Source organism: Zootoca vivipara, chromosome 6 (genome assembly GCF_963506605.1).
Source record: "Zootoca vivipara chromosome 6, rZooViv1.1, whole genome shotgun sequence".
Classification (NCBI taxonomy): domain Eukaryota; kingdom Metazoa; phylum Chordata; class Lepidosauria; order Squamata; family Lacertidae; genus Zootoca; species Zootoca vivipara.
The window spans coordinates 47,991,516-48,000,587 of record NC_083281.1 but is presented as its reverse complement, the minus strand read 5'-3'; positions in this window follow the sequence as shown (position 1 = coordinate 48,000,587).

The window sequence follows — 9,072 nt, the reverse complement described above, 5'->3', positions numbered from 1 at the left end:
CAGAAGCGGCTTTGTCATGCTGGCCACATGACCTGGAAGCTATACGCTGGCTCCCTCGGCCAATAATGCGAGATGAGCGTGCAACCCCAGAGTCGGTCACGACTGGACCTAATGGTCAGGGGTCCCTTTACCTTTACCTTTTAGTTGTGTGCAGGGCAGGAAATGGATGCCTAGTCTTGCCTGAGAGAGCAGCATAGCCCCTCTTCCACATGATTGGAGCTTGCCTGCAATCCTGAGAAAGGTGCCCTCTTGAAACTTCTGCAACCCCCCCCCTCACAGAGGCACAGAGAATTGACAGCAGGGAAACATCCCTTTGAATGGTTGAGGGCAGCCTTCCCCAACCTGATGCCCTCCAGATGTTTTGGACTACATTACTGTATTGGCTGGAGCTGGTGGGAGTTGTAAAAACATCTGGAGGGCACCAGCTTGATGAAGGCTGGTGAGTCTGGTGCATTGATGAGTCATGCAAAAACACAACTTTATTATTAGCACTTTAGATTCAGGTAGGTAGCCGTGTTGGTCTGACGCAGTCAAAATAAAAAAAATAAAAAAATATTGTCCAGTAGCACCTAAGAGACCAACTAAGTTTGTTTTGGGTATAAGCTTTCATGTGCATGCACACTTCTTCAGATACACTGAAACAGAAGTCACCAGACCCTTATATGTAGCATATGTAATGAGACAAGAATCTGATAAGGGTCTGGTGACTTCTGTTTCAGTGTATCTGAAGAAGCGTGCATGCACACGAAAGCTTATATCCAGAACAAACTTAGTTGGTCTCTAAGGTGCTACTGGACAGTTTTTTATTTTATTTTCATTAGCACTTTAGGAACATAGGAAATGGGCTTATGCTGAGTTCGTTGGTTCATATTGTCTACACTTAACGGCAGTAAAGGCTCTCCAGGGTTCCAGGGAAGTCTGACTCCATCCCTAACTAGAGAGACTATTGGGGACCAAACCTGGGTCTGATTCAACTACTGATTCAGTTTTGCAGATTGGCCTGCGTTGGTTCCAGTTGGTTTTTCTGTTGTGTGAGAAAGACCAGCTCCTACTCCCACAAAGCCACAAATGATTTATTCTGGTTACCTATGCATGCTTTGGACCTTGTGCATAGTCCATAAGGCTGAAAGTGGCCCCTTCTGAAACGACCTGTTTTTCAGAGCTAATTTTCACCAATATACTGTACTTCCATTGAAAGTGGAGGACCGCCTCCCGCCCCCGGTCATATTCAGAAGCACCTTGATGTAAAGAACAGTGACTTCCTGTCTGAAAGAGGTACCTCTCTGCTAGGGAGGGAGGGAGGGAGGGAGGGGAGTTATGAGGTCCATATGCTAGCTTTCTCAGACTCCAAAAGGCTTGGCACTCATGACAGCTGTCCCTTGCCCAGAGGTAGAGCCAGCTCTGAGTGTGGTTGATGCGGGGTGTGTGTGTGTGTCACAGCAATAGGGGTAATAAGGGAGTTGCAAGGGCCAAACTGGAGAAGGACTGCCTTGGGCTGTGCGCCTCAACCTTCTCCCACCTCAACTCACCCCATTCACTCTTATTCATGGCAGAATTCTTATTTTCCACCCTTCTGGTAGGGGGAGATCTTGGTTTCTCTGGAGAGTGGCTACACAATCCTAACTTTGAGGTTTTAGAAACGGATCCCCTTTTTGGTGGTGGGGCGCATGCACTTATAGAAGCCTGCTTGGTTTTGGCAGCGCCTACCCTCAACTCCATGCCAGACCTCTGATGGCCTTCCGCAGTCCATTGCCTCAGCAAGCTGTCTCTGAGGCAGGAGCTGGAGCTGTTGGGTCTGACCACAAGCGGGGGAAAATCTTCCTCAGCACTCAGAGGGCTATTCAGCTGCTGGCGGCAGCCCTGCAGCCAGTCCAGACTCAGACTTTTTGGGGACATCAAATTGCATCACTATTATTCTGTTTTTCTCCAGTGTTTGGGTATGTTTTATGTTTCCCAGTGGGACCAGGAGACTAGCAGGGTCTCTCTTCTATAAGACATCAAGTGAGGGGCAGAGAGCTGTAAAGAGACAGACAAGGGTGACCAGCAGGAGTGACAGCCTTGCCTTCCCGGGCATGCAGCCCCACCGACTGGCAACCTGGCATCCCTCTCATTGGACTTTCTGCACTTAAGAACGCAGCAACCTCTCTTTGGAGCCTCCCAGGGAGGAAGAACAACAGAACCTCATGTGGCCAATGAGAAGCTGCCCTGATTTCTGGACCCTGACCTTGCCATGTTGATGGAGGAAAACCAAACCTGTTTCTTGCCACATGCTGCACTTGAAGAACCAGAGAAGCAGAGGGGAACTCCTAGGTTCCATGGTGGGATCACTCATCACAGCTGCTAGATCACTCTGACAGGTGAGGAGAGCCCACCGTAAAAGGGTTGGATTGAAACTCATCAATTCATTTTCATAGCTTTATTGAATCATAGAGTTGGAAGGGACCACGAGGGTCATCTAGTCGAAACCCGTGAAATGCAGGAATCTTTTTGCCCAGTGTGAGCTTGAACCCACAGCCCTGGGTTTAAGTATCTCATGTTATTACTGACTAAGCTGTATGTGGGGCTACCTTTGAAGTTGGTCCAGAGTCTTCAGCTGGTGCAGAACTTAGTGGCCAAGTTGCTTGTGGGGGCAAACTGCTGCCTGCATGTAACACCTTGCTTGCAGGATTTGCAGTGGCTGTCAAGCTGCTACCCAAGTTCAAGGTGTTGGTACTAACATAAAAGGCTCAGGGCCAGGTTACTTGAGAGATTTCCTTATCTTGTACATGTCCTTTATGTCCTGCATTCTGCAGGAGCATCTCTCCTCAAGAGCGCCAGTGTGGTGTAGTGGTTAAGAGCGGTAGTCTCGTAATCTGGTGAACCGGGTTCATGTCCCTGCTCCTCCACATGCAGCTGCTGGGTGACCTTGGGCTAGTCACACTTCTTTGAAGTCTCTCAGCCCCACTCACCTCACAGAGTGTTTGTTGTGGGGGAGGAAGGGAAAGGAGAATGTTAGCTGCTTTGAGACTCCTTTGGGTAGTGATAAAGTGGGATATCAAATCCCTGTTGAAATAAGATAGGCATCCACTCTCTGGACTTTCAGAAAACAGATTTTGCCAGGCAACACAACTTTCCCTCAGGGTGGCCACCTTGGGAGGGTCTCTGCAGAAGTGCAATGGGGTTAGAGAGGCAGGTGGTGTTGCCTTGGTCCTAGCAACCCCTCGGTTTCAAATCCATCAGTGCTCAGCATTTCTCACAACAAGTCCCACGCTTGTCTACTCATCCCAAAGCCAGCCTCTTGTGTTTGGTTGATGTGTAGACATCACCTTGTTTTCAGGCGGCTCCTGGGTATTATTATTAGCATTATTATTACATAATGTATTCATATCCAGCCTCTCTCTCTCTCAAGTTGGGTTTCAAGGTGGATTACTGCGTTTCAAAACATTATTAAATACAAAGGAATAAAGACAAATTAGTTAAGAGCTGTTAGAACTAGCATTTAAACTATACTTTGCCCTGTACTTTACAGCTGCTTTTGCTGGTTCTGCTCAGGTTTCTCAACCCAGATTCTCAGGCAGAGCAGGAGCTGCAATAATTGACATGCTGAGTCAGACTGTTATCCCACCACTTTGACTTTGGATAGCTCCCTTCCTAAGACCCTTCTTGCTGGGGGTGCACTGGAAGGCTCTGCTGATGAGTTATGGGCTCTGCCCTGTTCTGCTCTTCTCCTTAGTCTGTGTGCCTCTTTAGAAAGCTGAGCTTCTTCCTTAGAGAGCAGTCTAAATCCCAGCCAGATAGGGACAGAGTCACCATCTGCCATCTCCACAGTAGCCCTGTTTTTCATACTAGCTTGGGCAGAAGGTGGCGGTGGGGAGGCAAAATCCTGCGTTGATTTATTTACTGATTATATCTCTGTGCCACTCAAGGGAACCATTAAATGTCTTCCGATGAGAATTTGCCCTTCTCTCATGAGCCCAAAGGGGGAGCCCCAATAAATCTTCTTCAATCCCACTGCCAGCAGAATATTGCTAGAAGACTTAACCTTGTCCAGATCCCTTTTTCTGATGTGGAGTCTGTCCAACTGGGATTTCACATTGCCTTGTGCTGTTAATCCCCGCTCCCAATGCCATTTGGAGGAATGTCCGCTGCGTTTCTTCCCTCTGTTCTTAACTTCTTGTTTTAAAGTCATCAGAAAGGCTTCACTGTTGCCTTCTAGCACCTGACAAAGGGCAGGTGAGCGCTTGCCCAACAGTGCAAGATTGCAGAGCGATTCTAAACCCAGGCAACAGCGGAGCCAGCCCCATATCCACAACCCTGCTTAAAGTTTACACACCAGTTGCTTGCAGCAGTATAGAGGCCGCATTCCTGCTGCTGGTGCTCTAATGTGATGAACAAGGGGAAAGCACAGCATTGAAAATGAAAGTGTGTGTGTGTGTGTGTGTGTGTGTGTGTGTGTGTGTGTGTGAATGAGCTTCCAAAGATAGCCACACTGTGTGATGGCAATAGAATGCAGTCCTGTTCCCTTTTGTTCAAACCACATCTCCCCCCAGTTTTCTAAAAGTGTAGCTTTAATTACGGTACACATGATTTCCTGCTCGCAGGTTCATCCCATTTTACTGCTTCCTGAGAGGCAAGGGTGAGGGACTGGTAACTGATAGCCTATTAACTGCCCCTGATATACGGTAACCTCTTTTTACTGTTCCAATGTCAGTTTCTGTTCTGGCGGGGGGGGGGAGGCTTTATTTTCATTCTCGAACAGAACAAAATTGCTTTGCTAAAAGAAGGAAGGGTTGCCATCCCACCTCACAAGGTTGCTGTGATGAGAAAAAGAGAGTAGCTTGGAAGAAGTGCAGAATAAATATTTGATAGGCATAAAGGAGACTAATCAAGGCACAATAAATGAGGTATTGCCACTAACTGTTCAGCTGCCTTGATCAGGAGGCAATAACGCAATTTGAATCTACTTGGAGGAAGCAGTTAATTACAGTATATTCCTGCGTATAAGACTACTTTTTAACCCAGGAAAATCTTCTCAAAAGTCGGGGGGTTGTCTTATACGCCGGGTCGTATTTCTTATACGGCGAGTATATCCCAAACTCTATATTTTAACTGGAAAGTTGGGGGTCGGTAACTGCTGGAATCCTTTGGTGAATGGAGCTGACTTGTGAGTAAATGCTACAGAATCTTGGCCATCAGGAAGAGCACTGCAGGATACGTAATGAGCGCTATGTCAAGCACTTGTGTAGAGCCACCATTAACTAGGAAAGCAGTGCCTCAGGAACACCAAGGAGGGTCCCCCAGAAGCAACAGGCATGAAAGCCAAGAGGCTGCCTGAAGGACAAACCTGTGGGGAGGGGGAAGGCAGTGGGGGGGGGGCAACTTGCCCCTAATTCTGGAGCAGTTAATGCATTGGCTGGTTCAGCAGCAGACAGCATCTGGCTGCTGTAGACAGGCTGCCCTTCTGTCCTTTGGACAAGCCCACCACATTAATCCAGACCCCTGTAGGCCGGCAAAGCTTCTCAGCATGGAATGAAGGTGATTAAGAGTCAGCAAGATAAACATTTTTCATTGCCAAGATAATCCAATGGCTTTTTGATCTGGCTTGGCAGAGGATGGGGAGGGAAGAGGGAAGCCTTTCTAATCTGAATGAGCAGCTTCTGCTGGGATGAGCAGGAGGTCAGCAGTGGGCTCTTTTATGGTTCCCACTGATGGGAGGAGACCAGAGATTCCCCAGAGCTTTTGTTTCAAATCCTCTCCTGCTTCTGATCTCGCCAATGTATCCTGGAACTTAACTTTCCTCTTGGTCAAGGTAGTGCAGGGTTCTGCATTGATTTGTTTCATTCTGTTCCATTTCTACCCCACCTTTTCATCCAAGTAATTGAAGGTGGTGTACGTGGTTCCCCCTCACCTCATTTAATTCTCACAACAACTCTGTGAGGTAGGTTAGGCTGAGAGGCAGAAACTGGCCCAAAGTCACCCAGGCAGCTTCATCGCAGAGTGCAAATAGGAACCCCAATCTCCTAGGTCCTAGTCCAACACTCACCACTACATCATGCTGATGCTCAGTATGCTGGCTGGATACACCTTGTGGACGCATGCATAGCAGAGGTCTCCCTATATGCTCAGAGTGGGGGGTCCCATACAGACGTCCACCTCTCCTGTGTCCGAAAGATGAAATGCCTAGGGAGGGGGGGTTGCATTTATTTGGTAGCCAGTGTGTTTTAGTAGTGAGTTGCCAGAAATCTTAGCCTTTGTGTTGTGGCTGAATTGTTTCCTAGCTATAGATTTCAGCTATTGAGAGCTTTTTGCACATGGGCATTTCTGCCAACTTTACTTTCAACCATGTTGGAAGGGGTGCATTTATTTCCACAAACTAAGGGATCAGAGTGAACTGAGGGTCTGATGCATTCCCACTCCTTGTTTCTCTTCTCAGTGGATGTTAAACTACCCCAGGTTGCTACACAGAGCAGGGTTTATTTAAACTATTTTTACCCCACACTTTAGCTGAAAGTGCTCCCAGAGCAGCTAACAAAAATTAGTACAGTCGAACCTCCATGGTTACGTAAACTTCGGGATGCGTGCGCTGCAAACCCGGAAGTATTTTACCAGGTCTTGCCCCGCACGAATGCCAGGAGCGGTCTGCGAATGCGCAGAAGTGCTCCTCAGATTGCGGAAACCTTGGGATCCGACCGGACCTCTGGAACGGATCCCATCCGCAACTGGAGGTACCATTGTAGTAAGAAACTCAGGCTTATCATCTCAAAATATGTTGCACGTGAGGGAAATTAATATATAAATAAAAACAAACATTCCTTTTTCCCAGGCCGTTGCTAATTAAATAATCTATGCAGCTTTGTCATGCTGGCAACATGACCTGGAAGCTGTATGCTGGCTCCCTCGGCCAGTAACGCGAGATGAGCGCCGCAACCCCAGAGTTGGTCACAACTGGACCTAATGGTCAGGGGTCCCTTTTGGGACGCGGGTGGCGCTGTGGGTTAAACCACAGAGCCTAGGGCTTGCCGATCAGAAGGTCGGCATTTAGAATCCCCACGACGGGGTGAGCTCCTGTTGCTCGGTCCCAGCTCCTGCCAACCTAGCAGTTCGAAAGCACGTCAAAGTGCAAGTAGATAAATAGGTACCACTACAGCGGGAAGGGAAACGCCGTTTCCGTGGGCTGCTCTGGTTCGCCAGAAGCGGCTTTGTCATGCTGGCCACATGACCTGGAAGCTGTATGCCAGCTCCCTCGGCCAATAACACGAGATGAGCGCCACAACCCCAGAGTTGGTCACGACTGGACCTAATGGTCAGGGGTCCCTTTATGGCCTTTTAAACTATGTGAGGTCTTTTTATTTTGTTTGTTTCTTACAATGTTATGCATTTTTGTGTTTTTACATTGTAAACCGCCCTGTGACTCTCAAATGAAGGGCAATATAGACATATAATAATGATAATCAATAAATAATAAAAAAGGGATCAGGGGGGAGAGAGAGACAGCAAGTGCTTAAAAGTTGCAGTTCTACAAATTTTGGTGCGAGGGGGCTGTCCAAAACTTGGAGATACTAACAAAAAGGGGTGCCAACCCCATGAATGATGTTAGCATAGCTTAGTTCTTTTCTAGTTTAGTTTTTTGTCCCTCTGGACTGCTCAGGCCTGGGATAAATGGTGGGATCCCACCCAACCTTCAGGATACAGCTTCTGATATGCAGTTGGGGGGCGGGACCGAGACTTGCTGCCTTATGACTCCACTCCACTCCCCCCAGGCCCCAAACACAGCATTCTCTGTCATTTGTTCCATCTTGGCCTGGATGGGCCTTGGCCTTGGGCCTGGGCCCTGCTTCTTCTTCCTGCCTGTTTTATCGAACTGGAAGCCCTGAGAGACCGTACCTGAACAGCCACCTACTCCCTGCATTGCTCTCCTTGTTCCAGTTTAACAGACCATTTGCTGGCTGTTACTGTGACCCCTCCCTCTCGCCTTTGGCCCCTGGCCATTGGAAACAATTGACTGTGACCGGTGGAGGAATTTGCCACACAAAATGACTTCCTGTCTAAGAGGAAAAAGCCTTCAGCCCTCCCTTGATAGGATTGTGATTATGATTCCATGACTTGCAATCGGCATTTCCGTAATGTTTCATTCCCAACATTTATTAAGCTGAACTTTCTGTGTGTGTATAAGGGAGTGGGGGATTTTTGGAAGTTCCACCTTTGTTTCCTACCGTGGAACCAGATGCTGGCAATTTGTTAGGAGTGCCTGGTGGTCAGCCACAGGGCAGGGCTGGGAACTAGCTGGGTGCTGGGAAAATAAGGAGGCTTGTGTTGGCTACAGCCCCCTACTAGGACACACGCCAGCTCCCCTGCGAGGGACGGGAGATGCTCAAGAACCCTGTCCATCCCAGTGGAGAGAAAGTCCCATGTCTTACACAGCCTTTCTTATTCCCACACTGGCTGGAGCTGTTGGGATTCACAGTCTGAGACATCTGAAGGGCACCAGGTTGGGGAAAGATGCCTCACATGCTGGGCTGGTGCTGTTACTGCATTTAACAGGTGCTCCAGGGAAGGTATTGACCCACATGGGGCCAAAATAAAAGATTGGGAGAAAGGAATATATCAATGAGAGTCTGAAGCCAAGGATTAGAGGAAAGAAGCCAAGGAAGTGTGGGGGAAACAGGGCAACCGGCCTGACAGGATTTAACCATTTCTATGGCATAGTTCTGCAAACCACCCCTTGGGGGCAGTAAGCCTGGTAAAGTAGTAGTAGTAGTAGTAGTTGTTTAGTCATGTCCGACTCTTTGTGACCCCATGGACCATAGCACGCCAGGCACTCCTGTCTTGCACTGCCTCCCGCAGTTTGGTCAAACTCATGTTCGTAGCTTCGAGAACACTGTCTGGACAGACAGTAGTAGTAGTAGTAGTAGCAGTAGTAGTATTTTATTATTTATACCCCACCCAGCTGGCTGGGTTTCCCCAGCCACTCTGGGCGCCTCCCAATAGAATATTAAAAACACGATAAAACATCAAACATTAAAAACTTCCCTAAGCGGGGCTGCCTTCAGATGTTTTCTAAAAGTCAGGTAGTTGTTTATTTCCTTGATATCT